Consider the following 17,372-nt stretch of genomic DNA (forward strand, 5'->3'; position numbering starts at 1 on the left):
ATCCGTCACATACAAGGGAAACCCAATAAGACTATGTGTAGATTTCTCAGCAGAAACCATGGAAGCTAGAAGACAGTGGGATGATATATTTAAGTTACTAAAAGAGAAAAACTGCCAGCCAAGACTCCTATATCCAGCAAAATTGTCCTTCAAAAATGAGGGAGAAATTAAAACATTCTCAGACAAAAAGTCACTAAGAGAATTTGTGACCAAGAGACCAGCTTTGCAAGAAGTACTAAAGGAAGCACTAGAGTCAGATACAAAAAGACAGAAGAGAGAGACATGGAGAAAAGTGTAGAAAGAAGGAAAGACAGATATGATATATATAATACAAAAGGCAAAATGGTAGAGGAAAATATTATCCAAACAGTAATAACTCTAAATGTCAATGGACTGAATTCCCCAATTAAAAGACATAGACTGGCAGAATGGATTAAAAAACAGGATCCTTCTATATGCTGTCTACAGGAAACACATCTTAGACCCAAAGATAAATATAGGTTGAAAGTGAAAGGTTGGGAAAAGATATTTCATGCAAACAACAACCAGAAAAGAGCAGGAGTGGCTATACTAATATCCAACAAATTAGACTTCAAATGTAAAGCAGTTAAAAGAGACAAAGAAGGACACTATATACTAATAAAAGGAACAATTAAACAAGAAGACATAACAATCATAAATATTTACGCACCGAACCAGAATGCCCCAAAATACGTGAGGAATACACTGCAAACACTGAAAAGGGAAATAGACACATATACCATAATAGTTGGAGACTTCAATTCACCACTCTCATCAATGGACAGAACATCTACACAGAGGATCAATAAAGAAATAGAGAACCTGAATACTACTATAAATGAACTTGACTTAACAGATATTTATAGGACATTACATCCCACAACAGCAGGATACACCTTTTTTTCAAGTGCTCATGGATCATTCTCAAAGATAGACCATATGCTGGGTCACAAAGCAAGTCTTAACAAATTTAAAAAGATTGAAATCATACACAACACTTTCTCGGATCATAAAGGAATGAAGTTGGAAATCAATAATAGGCGGAGTGCCAGAAAATTCATAAATACATGGAGGCTCAACAACACACTCTTAAACAACAAGTGGGTCAAAGAAGAAATTGCAAGAGAAATTAGTAAATACCTAGAGGCAAATGAAAATGAAGACACAACATATCAAAACTTATGGGACGCAGCAAAGGCAGTGCTAAGAGGGAAATTTATTGCCCTAAATGCCTTTATCAGAAAAGAAGAAAAGGCAAAAATGCAGGAATTAACTGTCCACTTGGAAGAACTGGAGAAAGAACAGCAAACTAATCCCAAAGCAAGCAAAAGGAAAGAAATAACAAAGATTAGAGCAGAAATAAATGAAATTGAAAACATGAAAACAATAGAGAAAATCAATAAGACCAGAAGTTGGTTCTATGAGAAAATCAACAAGATTGATGGGCCCTTAGCAAGATTGACAAAAAGAAGAAGAGAGAGGATGCAAATAAATAAGATTAGAAATGAAAGAGGAGACATAACTACTGACCTCACAGAAATAAAGGAGGTAATAACAGGATACTATGAACAACTTTACGCTAATAAATACAACAATTTAGAAGAAATGGACAGGTTCCTGGAAAGACAGGAACAACCAACTTTGACTCAAGAAGAAATAGACGACCTCAACAAACCAATCACAAGTAAAGAGATTGAATTAGTTATTCAAAACCTCCCTAAAAAGAAAAGTCCAGGACCAGACGGCTTCACATGTGAATTCTATCAAACATTCCAGAAAGAATTAGTACCTACGCTCCTCAAACTCTTCAACATAATCGAAGTGGAGGGAAAACTACCTAATTCATTCTATGAAGCCAACATCACCCTCATACCAAAACCAGGCAAAGATATTACAAAAAAAGAAAACTACAGACCAATCTCTCTAATGAATACAGATGCAAAAATCCTCAATAAAATTCTAGCAAATCGTATCCAACAACACATTAAAAGAATTATACATCATGACCAAGTAGGATTCATCCCAGGTATGCAAGGATGGTTCAACATAAGAAAATCAATTAATGTAATACACCATATCAACAAATCAAAGCAGAAAAATCACATGATCATCTCAATTGATGCAGAGAAGGCATTTGACAAGATTCAACATCCTTTCCTGCTGAAAACACTTCAAAAGATAGGAATACAAGGGAACTTCCTTAAAATGATAGAGGGAATATATGAAAAACCCACAGCTAATATCATCCTCAATGGGGAAAAATTGAAAACTTTCCCCCTAAGATCAGGAACAAGACAAGGATGTCCACTATCACCACTATTATTCAACATTGTGTTGGAAGTTCTAGCCAGAGCAATTAGGCAAGAAAAAGAAATACAAGGCATCAAAATTGGAAAGGAAGAAGTAAAACTATCACTGTTTGCAGATGATATGATACTATATGTAGAAAACCCAGAAAAATCCACAACAAAATTACTAGAGCTAATAAATGAGTACAGCAAAGTAGCAGGCTACAAGATCAACATTCAAAAATCTGTAGCTTTTCTATACACTAGTAATGAACAAGCTGAGGTAGAAATCAAGAAACGAATCCCATTTACAATCGCAACTAAAAGAATAAAATACCTAGGAATAAATTTAACCAAAGAGACAAAAAACCTATATAAAGAAAACTACAAAAAACTGTTAAAAGAAATCACAGAAGACCTAAATAGATGGAAGGGCGTACCGTGTTCATGGATTGGAAGACTAAATATAGTTAAGATGTCAATCCTACCTAAATTGATTTACAGATTCAATGCAATACCAATCAAAATCCCAACAACATATTTTTCAGAAATAGATAAACCAATAAGCAAATTTATCTGGAAGGGCAGGGTACCCCGAATTGCTAAAAACATCTTGAGGAAAAAAAACGAAGCTGGAGGTCTCGCGCTGCCTGACTTTAAGGCATATTATGAAGCCACAGTGGTCAAAACAGCATGGTATTGGCATAAAGATAGATATATCGACCAATGGAATCGAATAGAGTGCTCAGATATAGACCCTCTCATCTATGGACATTTGATCTTTGATAAGGCAGTCAAGCCAACTCACCTGGGACAGAACAGTCTCTTCAATAAATGGTGCCTAGAGAACTGGATATCCATATGCAAAAGAATGAAAGAAGACCCATCTCTCACACCCTATACAAAAGTTAACTCAAAATGGATCAAAGATCTAAACATTAGGTCTAAGACCATAAAACAGTTAGAGGAAAATGTTGGGAGATATCTTATGGATCTTACAACTGGAGGTGGTTTTATGGACCTTAAACCTAAAGCAAGAACACTGAAGAAGGAAATAAATAAATGGGAGCTTCTCAAAATTAAACACTTTTGTGCATCAGAGAACTTCATCAAGAAAGTAGAAAGACAGCCTACACAATGGGAGACAATATTTGGAAATGACATATCAGATAAGGGTCTAGTATCCAGAATTTATAAAGAGATTATTCAACTCAACAACAAAAAGACAGCCAACCCAATTACAAAATGGGGAAAAAGACTTAAACAGACACCTACCAGAAGAAGAAATACGGATGGCCAAGAGGCACATGAAGAGATGCTCAATGTCCCTGGCCATTAGAGAAATGCAAATCAAAACCACAATGAGATATCATCTCACACCCACCAGAATGGCCATTATCAACAAAACAGAAAACGACAAGTGCTGGAGAGGATGCGGAGAAAGAGGCACACTTATTCACTGTTGGTGGGAATGTCAAAGGGTGCAACCACTGTGGAAGGCAGTTTGGCGGTTCCTCAAAAAGCTGAATATAGAATTGCCATACGACCCAGCAATACCATTGCTAGGTATCTACTCAAAGGACTTAAGGGCAAAGACACAAACGGACATTTGCACACCAATGTTTATAGCAGCGTTATTTACAATTGCAAAGAGATGGAAACAGCCAAAATCTCCATCAACAGAAGAGTGGCTAAACAAACTGTGGTATATACATACGATGGAATATTATGCAGCTTTAAGACAAGATAAACTTGTGAACCATGTAATAACATGGATGGACCTAGAGAATATTATGCTGAGTGAATCCAGCCAAAAACTAAAGGACAAATACTGTATGGTCCCACTGTTGTGAACGGACATTCGAGAATAAACTTGAAATATGTCATTGGTAACAGAGTTCAGCAGGAGTTAGAAACAGGGTAAGACAATGGGTAATTGAAGCTGAAGGGATACAGATTGTGCAACAGGACTAGATACAAAAACTCAAAAATGGACAGCACAATAATACCTAATTGTAAAGTAATCATGTTAAAATACTGAATGAAGCTGCATCTGAGCTATAGGGTTTTTTTTTGTTTTTGTTTGCTTGTTGGTTTGTTTGTTGTTGTTGTTTTTTACTATTACTACTACTTTTATTTCTTTTCTTTATATTAACATTTTATATCTTTTTCTGTTGTGTTGCTAGTTCCTCTAAACTGATGCAAATGTACTAAGAAACAATGATCATGCATCTATGTGATGATGTTAAGAATTACTGAGTACATATGTAGAATGGTATGATTTCTAAATGTTGTGTTAATTTCTTTTTTTTCTTTCCGTTAATAAAAAAAAAAAAAAAAAAAAAAAAAAAAAAAAAAAAAAAAAAAAATATATGTCTCAAGATTTCAAGTTCTTTTTGCTATGTTTGTGATAAATCCACACATTTTTACTAAAATATTTGCATCACACTAATAATAGATTTTCTTCTTAATGTCACAGTAGAAATAAAGACAATGACAATGGAAATGAGAATCTAGAAACTGACTTCTGCAGATATTGCAGATATTGCTATTCAGTGTATCAAAACTTCGCAAAATAAACATACACTTATTTGAAAAAATTAGTTTAGGAAATTTGAATTAGTCTCAATAATTTTTCAAGGACATGTGGACATGGAGTTGAAAACATATTTTATCAGGAAATATATTTGTGTGTATATATTAATATAAAACATATATATATATACATTTATGCACATATATAAATTTTTCTAAGCAAAAGTTGTGTACTGTCAAGTCGGACATGCACATGCTATTCCTCAGGTTTTCCTTCTGTTTTGGGTCTACATAATACTTGAGAAAAGGTAAATTCTCCAGAAGGTAGATAGCAATCTCCAGCCTTTGTTACTGAGCAAGGGCTCACTGCCTGGCACGCTAGAAACCAATACTATGATACTGGGATTGGGAGGAAAAAAAGGAGTTTTATTGTGAGGTTAACTGGAAAGGAGATGGTAGGAAAGGTCCCTTATCTAAGGGAAGTTTTATGGGAATCAGAGGTAGGAGGAGGGACAGAAGTGGGGAGGTTTGACTTGGCATAGTCCAATTGGTTAATTACAGAGTTGTCCATATGCTGTAGAGTGCATTTTAGGCCAGGTCTTCCTTATTGAAGGACCTCTTGCATTTGATTTGTTTCTGATGTGTCCTTGTCCTTGTAATCCGTTCAGGGGGAGGTGACCTTTGTTCCTGGTGTTTCAAAGGACAAGAGTCTGTGTCTCTCTGCCTGGAAAACAAGCTTAGAAGAAAAGGTTATGGGAACAGAGGAAATTCCTACGGAATGGTTTTGATCTGCCCATGGCTTCACCCCTAGTCTCTGGGAGATAAATTAAAAGAGAAATAGATATACGTTAAAAGTTACCTCATATTAGTCAACTTTCTACTAAGATATTAATTCAATAGTTGCAATAAGCTCTTAACCAACTTCCTGAATGAAGCAGATCATCCCTGGGACAAGTCAGGTTAGAGCATATTATAGGAACTGTCAAGACTTTATCCACACTGTCCAAACAAAGGCTTCAGTTCCTGAACCTGAAGAGGACAGATCAAGAACATATCTACCAGAGCTACATGACCGGATCTGCTTTAGTGATACAAATCACCAAATATTCTGGAGTGCCTCAAAGATTGTTCCAAACAAATTCTGCCTGTAACTACATGTCCCATGAAGTTGTAGTACTGCATTTAGAATAACAACCTGTTCATCCAATGGTCAATCTATTGATCTAAATAGACCCAGGTTGAATATTTCAGAGGCCTTGTATGTACAGAAGGGAGGGAAGGCACAGGAGGAAGGAAAGGAGGGGCAGAAGGAAGAAGAAAGGAGGGAGGGAGGAAGGGAGGAAATTGCTGACAACAGAGTCTTCCAACATTTCCACCTGTCTTTCTGAAAGGATTCTACACTCAACCAGAGTCAACTCTAGTATTACTAACCTGTTGAAAGGTAATGAGCAACAGAAGAGAGCAGGATCATCTATGTAAAGTCTTTATATGGAAAATCAACTCAAGAAAGAGTTTTCTTCCCATAAGCCTATTTATCCATCAAGTTTATAAAATATATACAACAAAATTCCCAGCTTTTTCTTCAGAAATTCAACATGATGCTTGCCTATTAAAAATTAAATATTGAAAATCCTTGGGAGTTTAAAACCTCTTCACATTCTCCCTGGGCACAGAATATGTGCAAACAATGGGCACACTACAAAGTATATGGAAGTAGGCATATGGCAATTTCATATAATACATAAAAAATACCTTTCCGTTCCTCTGGTAACTGCAAATAAGGAATCTAAATTGCCACAAGTGATATTTATATGTTGTTTGTGTCTCCATAATAATGATGAAAACCAGGAAAAATTGGTGCATTCCTTGGATGTTTGAATCAACTGAAACATTCCATTCTCATGATACATTGTGGCATGAGTATGGATGCAATATCCTTATTCATATATGCTTTGCTAATTGCCCTAGGTTCATTGTTTTTTTCCCAAAATATTTCCTTTGCTTGCCACCCCCCACCCAATATCTCTCTCTCTATCTCTATCTTTCTCTCTCCCTCTCTCTCTCTCTCATAATTAGGGCACTTCTTTCTTCCTATCCCTCTTGCTCTAAATATACTTGCTACAAGTAGTGCCTCTTTTCCGCATTATCTTTTTTTAAGCACAATGCCAGTGCCATTTTTCTTGTGATTTGTGAAAGTCTTTCTTTCCTCTGTCCCTTTCCGGGCCTCCTACCCCCTGCCTAAGCTTTTCCTTTTTCTTCTATTATCTAGTATGCTCTCTGTTATATTTCTAGCCCTTAAAGTTCACAGGGCTTACGAGAAAAGAAAGCTACAGCTCTGGTGAAACAACAGAGGTTTATCCCCAAACTCTCTTTGGTTATCTGGATCTAATTTACAAGGTGGCCTCCAAACAATAGCTTAATTGCATGAGTCTTGAAAAAAACAAAATTGCAAAAATCAAGCAAAAGTCCTGGAGAAAGCACTTGTGGTAATCTGTTTGTCGTGAAGTCTTAGCCATCTATCCTTGGTTATTTGTCCCACCCCTGCATCCATATGCTAAAACAAGATATAGTTATATTTTTCCCTTTGTTTACAAGGGAATTGGACCAAAAACACTTCTGTTCGATTACAACAAATTCTCAATAGAAATATGACACAGAACGCATGCCATCTTAAACTGTAAGTGACAAGTATAAGAAAACTACCTTAATTTGAATGGGATTTTGTAAACCTCTGGGTTGCAGACAAAATTGTAGTGCCACACAGAAAATCTCCTGACCAAAGAGGAAAAGTCAGTTTTGGCTTCCATGCTTGAATCACCTCTTTGGTTAAAGATTTAAAAGTCATTAATTTTACCAGTGTTGCTATGTTTTGTTTTTCTTTAGCATCCTTTTATTTTTATGCCTACTTCAGTTTCCTAAAAGTACCTCCCTTACTATGTAGGCACAAGGTACCAGGTGAATGTGACTTGGTATTGATCAGCATTTTTATTTTCATTTTACAAGTAAATACTTCCTTACATGCCTCAAAAAGGGAATAGGTATATTTAAAGTCTCAATAGGACAACTGGTCATTAATAACATAATTGGATCCATTGCCTTTCTTTTTCACTCTTCATACATCTCCAATATGTCTAATGAGCTGCTGGCCTTACAGAAAAAATGTTCCTAATTATAACTGGAAATGTTTAAAAATCCTGTATTTGTAAGATCAAAATTGCCAAAAATGATAGCACCAGGTGTACTCAAGGTCCCTGTAAGCTACACTCAAAGTTAACAATATCTGTATTAGTATCATGGGAAAAATGGAAAGTAGAAGATGTGTGGATTCTAAATAGAACATTACGAAATTAAAAATGAACAGAATGAGCCAAAAAAATAGAAGGAAAAAAATAGCAAAAAGCTAGGGTACTACTATTTAGTTAACACCGAAGTATACATGAATTCAGTATAGATGGAAATTCATACTCTAGGAATCTTTTCTAGAGGAATACTGTCATAATAAGAGAAAAGGGGGCATTAACAATGACGGGCTTTCAAGCAGTAATATTTTGTCCTATGAAGTTCTGTGAAAATTGCACTGTACCAGTAATACTTAATTGTAGCATAAAAATTAAACACCATTTACTTGATATAAAATAGGGACAGTATGTAAATTAAGTAAGTTTCAATTCATGTCTTCTTAACTCACATCTGTTGGCAGTTTAAATAGTTTTAGTGTCATTAATTGTTATAAAAGTGCAAGATTTGCTGTATGCTTGCCACTTAGGACCAAAGGCACAAAAGTCTAATTGAACTAAGTAATTAGTAATTTGTCATTTCCTATTGTCAGCAATTACTTTCCATTAGAAATCTTCACTGAAAATTCTAATTTGAAGTGAGGCTTGCATTTTATTGCTGTCCATCCAAATTAGTTTAAAATTGACAGCTACATTTTCATTTAAAAATATAAGATATTAAATATGCTTGAAGAAACTGAAGCATACTAGGCGCCAAATAAGCCTCTGTGTGTGTGTGTGCATTCAAAAGAAGACAGCTACCATTAAAGGAGGTACTCCTGTTTCCCCAAAAGGGAGCTGTTGTTGTGCAAACATCACATCTCCATTTCTTCCATAAAATTCCATAACATTTCTGGAATTTTTACATTTATGCACAGGTCCTTGCAGTGGTGCTCTCACCTGCACACAGACAGACAAGGACACAAGTTTACCATTAGCCTTTTATCTGGGGTTCCAAACTCCCCTTTGGATGTGCCTATTGGATGGTTTTTCATTTGTTCTTTCTACATGCTCCACTAGCTAATCAACATTGTCCCTTCCCAATGCTTGATACAGGGGGGATTTATCTGCTCTAAAAAAAAAACAGTACTAAGAAGGTAATTTATAGTTAAATGCTGAACTGTTTTAAACTAAGGGCAACTAGTGAGGCAAGTTAATGCTCGCTTTCCTTTGTAAAAGTTTGAGCACCACATGTTTGTCCAACTAGATATCCCTCTTCTTTTATAACTTAACAAGTCTGTTTCCGTCAAGTGTAGCTGGATTTCTTTAAGAACTCTGTGATAGATCAGGTTTTCAATTGTCAAAATTGTCACAATAATAAAGACCAGCACATATTTTTCTCTTTACCTCATTATTTAAATCTTGAAATTGCATTCCAACAAATCTTTTTAACTGCAAGGCTAGAGATAGCATACATATATACAAAGGTCCAAACTCTTAGATGAGCCTAAGAAAAGTTACTTAGGGAAAAGAATATTCATATGTTTATTATGATAAATCTGACAGTGTCGCTAAAGAACAGATTTGATTTATTAACCTAGAGTTAGAATTATATGAAAGGGCAAAAGACAATGAAATTTCACAATTACATGTCTAATAATTCAATAACTAATAAGGGTGGTGTTGAATGCATCTCTATGTTAATTGGAGTGATATGGTATACTAACTTCATCTTTCCTTAGTTATATAAATGCTATAATTGACTTGTAACACTAGAAATGGTAATGAATTTCTCTTATTTTTTAAAGTGACACTCTAATCATTACTCTAAATTCATATACTTTCACAGAACAAATTTTCTAGTTATCCCTTTAGTAACTAACTAGATATATTGCACATCTGTAACACTTAAGTGAACATTAATTAGTGCTAATTTACAATCAAATTCCAACAGAGAAGCAAATTATGCATTCTTAAACATCAAAAGTCTTTATCATGACCATTATGATGAAGAATGCCAGAATATCTTAATTATTTCTGCTTATAAATAACGTTTCCCACAAATCTTCAAATTGCACAGGAATGCTCTAGAAAGTTCAAAAAAAAAAGAAAAAAGAAAAGAAAGCTATTCTCATTATAATGTGGTTTTAATTCAGTGCTAAAGCAGTTCAGTTCAGTGAATATTTTGCTCTTTTCACTGAAATAAAAAAAAGAGAGATTGCCTAGAAATTCAAGAGCAAATTTGTTCATTGGGCATATTGTTTGAGATACATTGAAATAGATTTAAGAAATTTGTTACATTGCAGCAAGACATCTATACAATTCAGGATTGCCTATAATATCCAAGGTTTAATGAATCTCAAATTACTTAAACTGTAAAATATTTGCCTCTTTTCACGTGTCATATTTCAATAGGTTCACGTAGTTCTATAGTGATACATTTCGCAGAAGAAAAAGCAGCAGCAAACACAGACTCTTTTTTTAGCTCATTCTAAAATTGTGTATAATTGCCAACAAGGCACTGGAGAGAACAGAGAATTAAATTAAAAGTTCAATAAACACTGATCAATATGCTTGTAAATACCAAGTCTATAAAATGATCTTCTCTTTAAATGTAGTTATACCACAGGTACAAGTTCGGTATTTTGGAATTGGGCTGATCATTTAAAAATCTAGTTAAATGTGTTTCTAACAGACACATGCCAGAAATCTAGGAAGACCACCAGGAAGGAGTTATTTTTTAAAAAAAAGAAAGATAAAAGCAGCCTGATTTCTCAAAATACCGCAGTCTTTTGGTTTAGCATTAGCTCACAATCAGCTGAATAAAGAAGTCATTTCTGTCTAAGATGTAAATAAATCACAAGCCTCAGTTACTTTACCACTAGCTGTTTGTCATTCAGGAAAATAATGGTTAATCAATGTCTAATCAATGAAGATGTGTAACATATTAGTTTGTAGTCCTTCATCATCCTATTTTCTTCAATTGCCTGGGGGTTTGTGTTCAGTACTTACAGAATCGATTACAATTGAGAGTGATCATTCAGCTCATGTTGAGAGCTGTCAGCTGTGCTTTCCGCCCTGCAGTTTTATTCTTGTGTTTAATACGAGATGCTAATATTTGGCTGCATCTGACAAACTAGGTTCCATGGTGGAACATTTCATGAGAAGTGCTTAAAATAACTAATTGTATCACTGCATGTCACTTGATGAAACTAAACTTTTCCTGACTTCACAATAATCATAAGCATTACTGGCTTGCTGTGGAAAATTAAAGGGAAATCGCTGCCTTCTTGAGTCTGATCATGCCTGCAGTGAAGACGTAAGAAAGGCAACTACCAATGATGCCTTTATAAATAACTACAAGCTGGGGGAGGGCGGTGGAAGGAAATGGGGTGCAGGGGAGAAGACAACTCTTCAACTTTTATACAAAGCAACATTTTCCGAGGTAAGGATGTTGTATCCTCAAGAGCAAGCACCCTGAACATTCACAATTTCTCACAAACACCATGAGAAAAGTTAGACTGCAGCCTTTTTTTGACACATTTCCTTTAAGAAACTATCTTTTCAGGCTACGCACGTTTAAAGTCCAAAGAAAATGTTAATTGCCTGACAAGCCTGTTTTCCTTGTCATTTATAAAAATATATCAACAACCTATATATCCTGAAGACGAGGAGAGCATTAAAAAGGGTGGGGGCAAGAGAAGAATCCTGATTTCCTTTCAACAACAAGTAAGTGTCAAGTTAGGCAGCTTTTTGCTTTAATTACTGTTTTTATGATGTTTTCGAGATTTGTGCTGATGACAATCACACAGCCTAATGTTAAAAACTAATAATGATATCGGATTTCATTAGAAACATTTTTGGATCTGAATAGTATTGATTTTAAAAGAACAAGTTCTCATTGCTAGTATCAGTTCCAACAGCACCCTCTAGTGCCCACCGCTTGGAAGTACCTACGGAAGCGGGGCGTCATTTGTATGCAGTTCAAGTTCATTGACACTTGCTTTATTGCCAATATTAAGAAACTTTAAAAAGTATATCCATCATCACAAGTGACCTAAATGTGCTCTTAAACTTAAAAATGTTTTAATATAATTCTGTGATTACGCATACCAGAGAAAGTTAAGAATGATCTAAGATTTTTTTAAGTTTTAATAGTGCATTAACTTTATTAGAGCACTGCTTCGGTGATACATTGTCAATTTTTATGGACATTTCGGGATTTATTTTAATTGTTTAAATTGCCAGGATAGCTGAGAAAAACTTAACTAATGACAACACTTTAAAGTGAAAGCTTGCTTCATGCCGAATGCCAGAAAGTAAAATTAAATATTGAATTTACATTGTTTCCAGTAACAGCAGGAAGACAAAAAAAATTCTTCATCCAAATCTTTAATTAATGTGACCTGTTTTAAAAAGTAACTGATTTTAAAGGTGAACAATAAATACACCATCAAATTACTAAACAATCACTTTTTAACTCTCTAGATTTAACTCCCTTCATTTCACAAATAAATTCCATTATAATCATAAGTACACTAAAAGGGCCTGTTGAAAAGATGGAATGATATCTGAAAAATACTGATTTGAATTACATTTTTAAATAGAATTTCATGGTCAGAAAGAACATACAGGGAAGACATGTGGATTCAATTTTAAATAATGAATATATATCTTTGTGGGTTGATGAGCTAAATACGCAATCAGGGAATTTGAAACCATGAGTTGGTAGTAATATTTTGTTCAGCCATAAACTGTATTCATACAAATAAGACATTTAGCCAACCTTACCTACAAAAACAAAGAAATAAGCAAAACCTCCACCTTAAGGAAATAAAAAACTGTCAAACCCTGTCAGTTTTGTACTTGGAAGCAGGATAAGGCAAGACTGAGGACAAAATCTAGATAAATTTTTAATCCTAGATAAATTCCTAACCACAAAAAAGCTACAATTTTATTTTTTTTAAATACATGATTATGCTTACCACCCGTATACCCAAATTTCTTATTAAGAAAACAGTTCATACACTTACATCCTGAGGTGTTTCAGCAAAATTATAAACTTACTAAGTTATTCTTTATGTATCTTTCTTATGACAATTAGAATATTTCAAAAGAAAAAAAAAAACCTAACCTTTATGCAGTGCCTAATATATACCAGCTTCAGGCTGGGCCTAAGCATATGTGTTGCCTCTCAGAATTAGAGCAAGTGCTGCAATAAACTCGGTCAACATTTTCTAGAAGGTACTATTTGTTCCTATCGCTCACATTAAACAGTTAGGATATGGGAAGCCCTGTTCTCTGGGTATCTTATAAACTGGCTACCTATCTGGTGCAAATATTTGTAGTTTCCTTAAATTACATTTTTACCACGAGAAGTTCCTAAATCGAGCACATGTATTATAAAAGACAGAGCAACAAAGAAGTATGTAAAAGACCTTCACCTATCTGCTCAGCTGCCATGGGAGGTGAGCTAGCCCCATGGATGTCCACACTTTGATACGAGAGCTGTGATAATGATGAAAAGTTAATGGGTTTTCACCTATATCAACCTGATGACCATAGACCTTGTTATTTTTATTATTTTTTAAGAAGGGGATAGCTGCTGCATGAATATGAAGGCATGCGGCATTTCTTAGATTTATAGGTACAGGGGCTACAAAGCCTTCTCTCCTTTCTGAGGTAGATAAATTGAGTTCCATGCAGTTTACCATGTAGGGGTCTTTCAAATGAGACCACAAAATCTTAAATCCTTCCTCTTCTGTGTGGACATTAAAGGTCCCATAGCACTTTTCATAAGAGTCGGGCCTTGCCACCGTGCCACTGGGCAAATTCCTGGGCCTTACCTTAAAATTCAGCGGCCAGCTTCTCTCAACAGGATATTCATGTATTAAATACCCTGGAAAAGTTCAGTATATTTATTAAATTTATTTAAAATGTTATCCTAATGGTTTTGAAAATATTGTTTGTTTTTTTTTCTTTAACAAAAATAAATCAAAGGTCTCCTTAGGTGAAGTTACAGTAATGTTTGTTACATAAAATCAAACTTCCTTCCAAAATATTTGATTAGTCCTTTTTGAACACAAATGCCTACGGTATTAATTCTATTTAAAAACAAAAACAACCAATATATAATAGAAAAAAAATCTTATAATCCATGATCCATGCTTCCTGATACAGGTAATGTAAAATAAATGATATAATCTCCAAAACAATGACAAATGAAAGACTTGGAAAAGGTTATGGTTTGACAAGGTAACATTTTTGAAATCTGGACACCAATCAAATTGATGTAACTATTGGTGATGCAACACTCCCTGACACTAAAGTCTTTACCACTGTCTAAAACATATAGAAGAGCCTATTGTGATTGCTTAATGTCAGCTTTTGTTCATAAGCTCTTTCATAAAACTGAAACCAGGAAAATGATTTAAAGCAGTTCAATTTGTCTATTTACCTTAATCTTTAACTATTCCCATATGTCTGGCTACATGATGTATGACTCTTCATAAACCAATTTTTCAAAGATATACACGACAGAAAAAAGTCAGGCTCCTAACCTTTTATGTGCTGAACTTTTATAGAGCGCTAGAAAACAAAATGCTTTTAGGTTTCAGCAAAGGAAAAAAAGGGGAAAAGGTTATTTTCTTCTCTCTCCTCTTAGTAAATATTTGCATCAGTGAAAGTAGAGCATGCACTAATTTCTACGTATATGAAAAGGCCTTTCAAAGGTCCCACCCACAAATATCAGTGGTAAAGGTCTTTGTTTAAAAAAATGATGATCTGCAAATTAAAATCATTAAACTCCCATAGATCCCTAAGTCAAGGTAGGAATACTGTGCTACATATACCACTCAGCAAGGATGAGGAGAAAATAAGAAATGTAGATTAGAAATATCTCATTGTAAAGAGCCTGATTCATGATCTTAGTGGAACTACTATTGCATCACTCTTGGGGAAAAAACATAGGTAGGGAATTCAGTCAGCAATAAATAGAATGTTCTCACTATTTTTAAAATATCATGAGATTATTTCATCACTTTTTAATTAATTTGCATGACTTTATAAAGACAAAATAAATTGCATATTTCCATTCATTCATACAACTATCTTTACATTGAGCACCCACTGTGTGCTTGGCAATGGATAAATAATTATGAACAGGAGAAATCCACAGCCACATCCTCTAAGAGCTTATCTGAGTTTTAAAATGAAAAACCAGCTTCAAGATCATTACTATCAAGTTATGATTATGAGCTAGCGTAAAAGTGAAATCTTTCCATTACTTTTAGTACTTACATCCTTTTGAGCTCAGTCCTCACGCAAATTTTGTTCTATAGCCTGTGTCATTTTCAAGGTACACTCTAATTTCCCAGATGGTTTGCCCAAATTAGGAAACGGAGTCTTCTCTCATAGAAAGGTTCAAAACAGTAGAATCCTTGTGATGTATAATACTGAATGCAGAAAAGGGAAAGAGAGTTAGTATTTGTTAGCCACCTACCTGTGTTCCAAGCCCAAACCTGGGTATTTGCATGTTACACAGGAAAGTGGTTATATCATGCAAGCATTAACATTTTTACTGAAAACATACATATTCTTCATAAGCAGATTAAGATCAGTTTTATAAAATTGTATACTCTTATATTAAAATAGAAGAAAGTCAAATAGCAAAACCAATACCATTAAAATTAGCTCATTTCAGTGTGTGGCTTAATCAACTCGTATTATACCAACATTTCTCTATCCAAAGCCAGTTAAATACAACTTTTCTTATACAGATTTTGTGAAGAGACCTTAATGAATGATTATATTAATCGATAGGTCATTAGACTTAACGCAACTTCCAAAAGAAGTAGCCTTTATACTAAAATGGTAAAACTTTCAATCAAGGTAAAAAAATTCACATTCAATTACCATCAAGCATTGTTAAAATCTAAATATAAAATCTGCATGACAAAAATCAGGATGTTGTGTAAAGTTTATCAAAGAATTTTATTCTCAATAACACCATGGGTGATTCTATGTCCATGCCATTTACCAAATCACAATAAATGCCATACTATTAGCACCAGTAAAGTGCATCATTTATCTATTTTCTGTCCCCCAAGTGAAACACTGAAAGTTTATCTTTAAGTAAATGTTTCTGTAAACAGACATATATGTATATATCTACATAAGAAATATTTACTATTACACATTTTAGTATATATGTAGTACTTAAAATGCAAATGTAGTATCCTTACAAATTTTGAAAATGGGAGGCCTAAAACTTACAAAATAGTTGCCAGATTTATCTGACCTGAAGCTAATTAGAGCTTTGAAAAGGAACTCACTTAATGAGTCTGTGAGGACGACAAGAAATTTTTATATTCCCAAGTTAAGTATATTCTAAAATTACGTATTTATTTCTGTTAATGGAAATTTTACTTTCTAATTTTATTCCAATTTCAGACTAAGAAATTTGTCATATTAAAGCAATTTGGAATAACTAAAGAAATGAAAGCACCTAATATTTAGAGTGTATAAAGTTATGTCATTTAACAAAATCATATTGGCAATTCTCAGAATCCAGGGAAAAGCTTTGGTAAATGGCTCTAATCTGTTTACTCAGAAGTCTCGCCACTACTTTGTTCTTAATTTCTGACAAAATAAAAAAAACAATTTAATAGGAATCAGGTAGCCATCATAAGGTGTGTGTTTATACGTGGCTGTTTGATAATTGTGAGCATTTAGGAAGCTGAATAGATGAACATTTAACTGTTCTTATATAAATCAAAAAATTGGTACATAATTTTAAATTAAAAAAAATTTTTGAAATCTAAATATAATTATTAAATTATTTTTGAAGTAAAAGACATACTTAACCTAAAATATCAATTATTAGACTGACATTTAGCTCATTTGAATTAATACATTCAAAACCAACTATTTCACAAAAAGCAAGCTCATTTTACAATAGATTTTTTTTTTCACTGCTAGGGTTTTTTTTTAATGGCGCATTTTTAAACTTTGAGTATGCTTGAGAAACTGACTGTAGATCATGTATACAATGTAGGGTCAATGCTGTATTGAATTTCCAGACCATTTTCAGACTACCTTCTGGCGATGGAAGCATTTTGACCACTGACACTCCCTATGGGTATATCTGACTATCCTGGTACAATGCACCATTCCCCATTATTGAATCTACAACAAACTGCTGTAGGTTATTCATTGATTGAGTGTTTAAGTATATTCTTTAGGAGGAAATAGAGAACTAATCTGTAAGCAATCACATAAAACAAAAAATCAGCAAAATTCTTGCTTCAAAGAT

General features: G+C 34.1%; 1 long non-coding RNA gene across 4 annotated transcripts in view; it reads right to left on the bottom strand.

Moving 5' to 3' along the window:
- The window catches only part of LOC143677699 (uncharacterized), a 108,317-nt gene that overhangs the window by 42,365 nt on the left and 48,580 nt on the right, over positions 1-17,372 (bottom strand). For all 4 annotated transcript variants that reach the window (XR_013172821.1, XR_013172822.1, XR_013172819.1 and 1 more), the window contains one exon: positions 15,359-15,513. This is a non-coding gene — a long non-coding RNA (uncharacterized LOC143677699). The remainder of the gene's footprint in view (positions 1-15,358; positions 15,514-17,372) is intronic.

Source organism: Tamandua tetradactyla, chromosome 3 (genome assembly GCF_023851605.1).
Source record: "Tamandua tetradactyla isolate mTamTet1 chromosome 3, mTamTet1.pri, whole genome shotgun sequence".
Classification (NCBI taxonomy): Eukaryota; Metazoa; Chordata; class Mammalia; order Pilosa; family Myrmecophagidae; genus Tamandua; species Tamandua tetradactyla.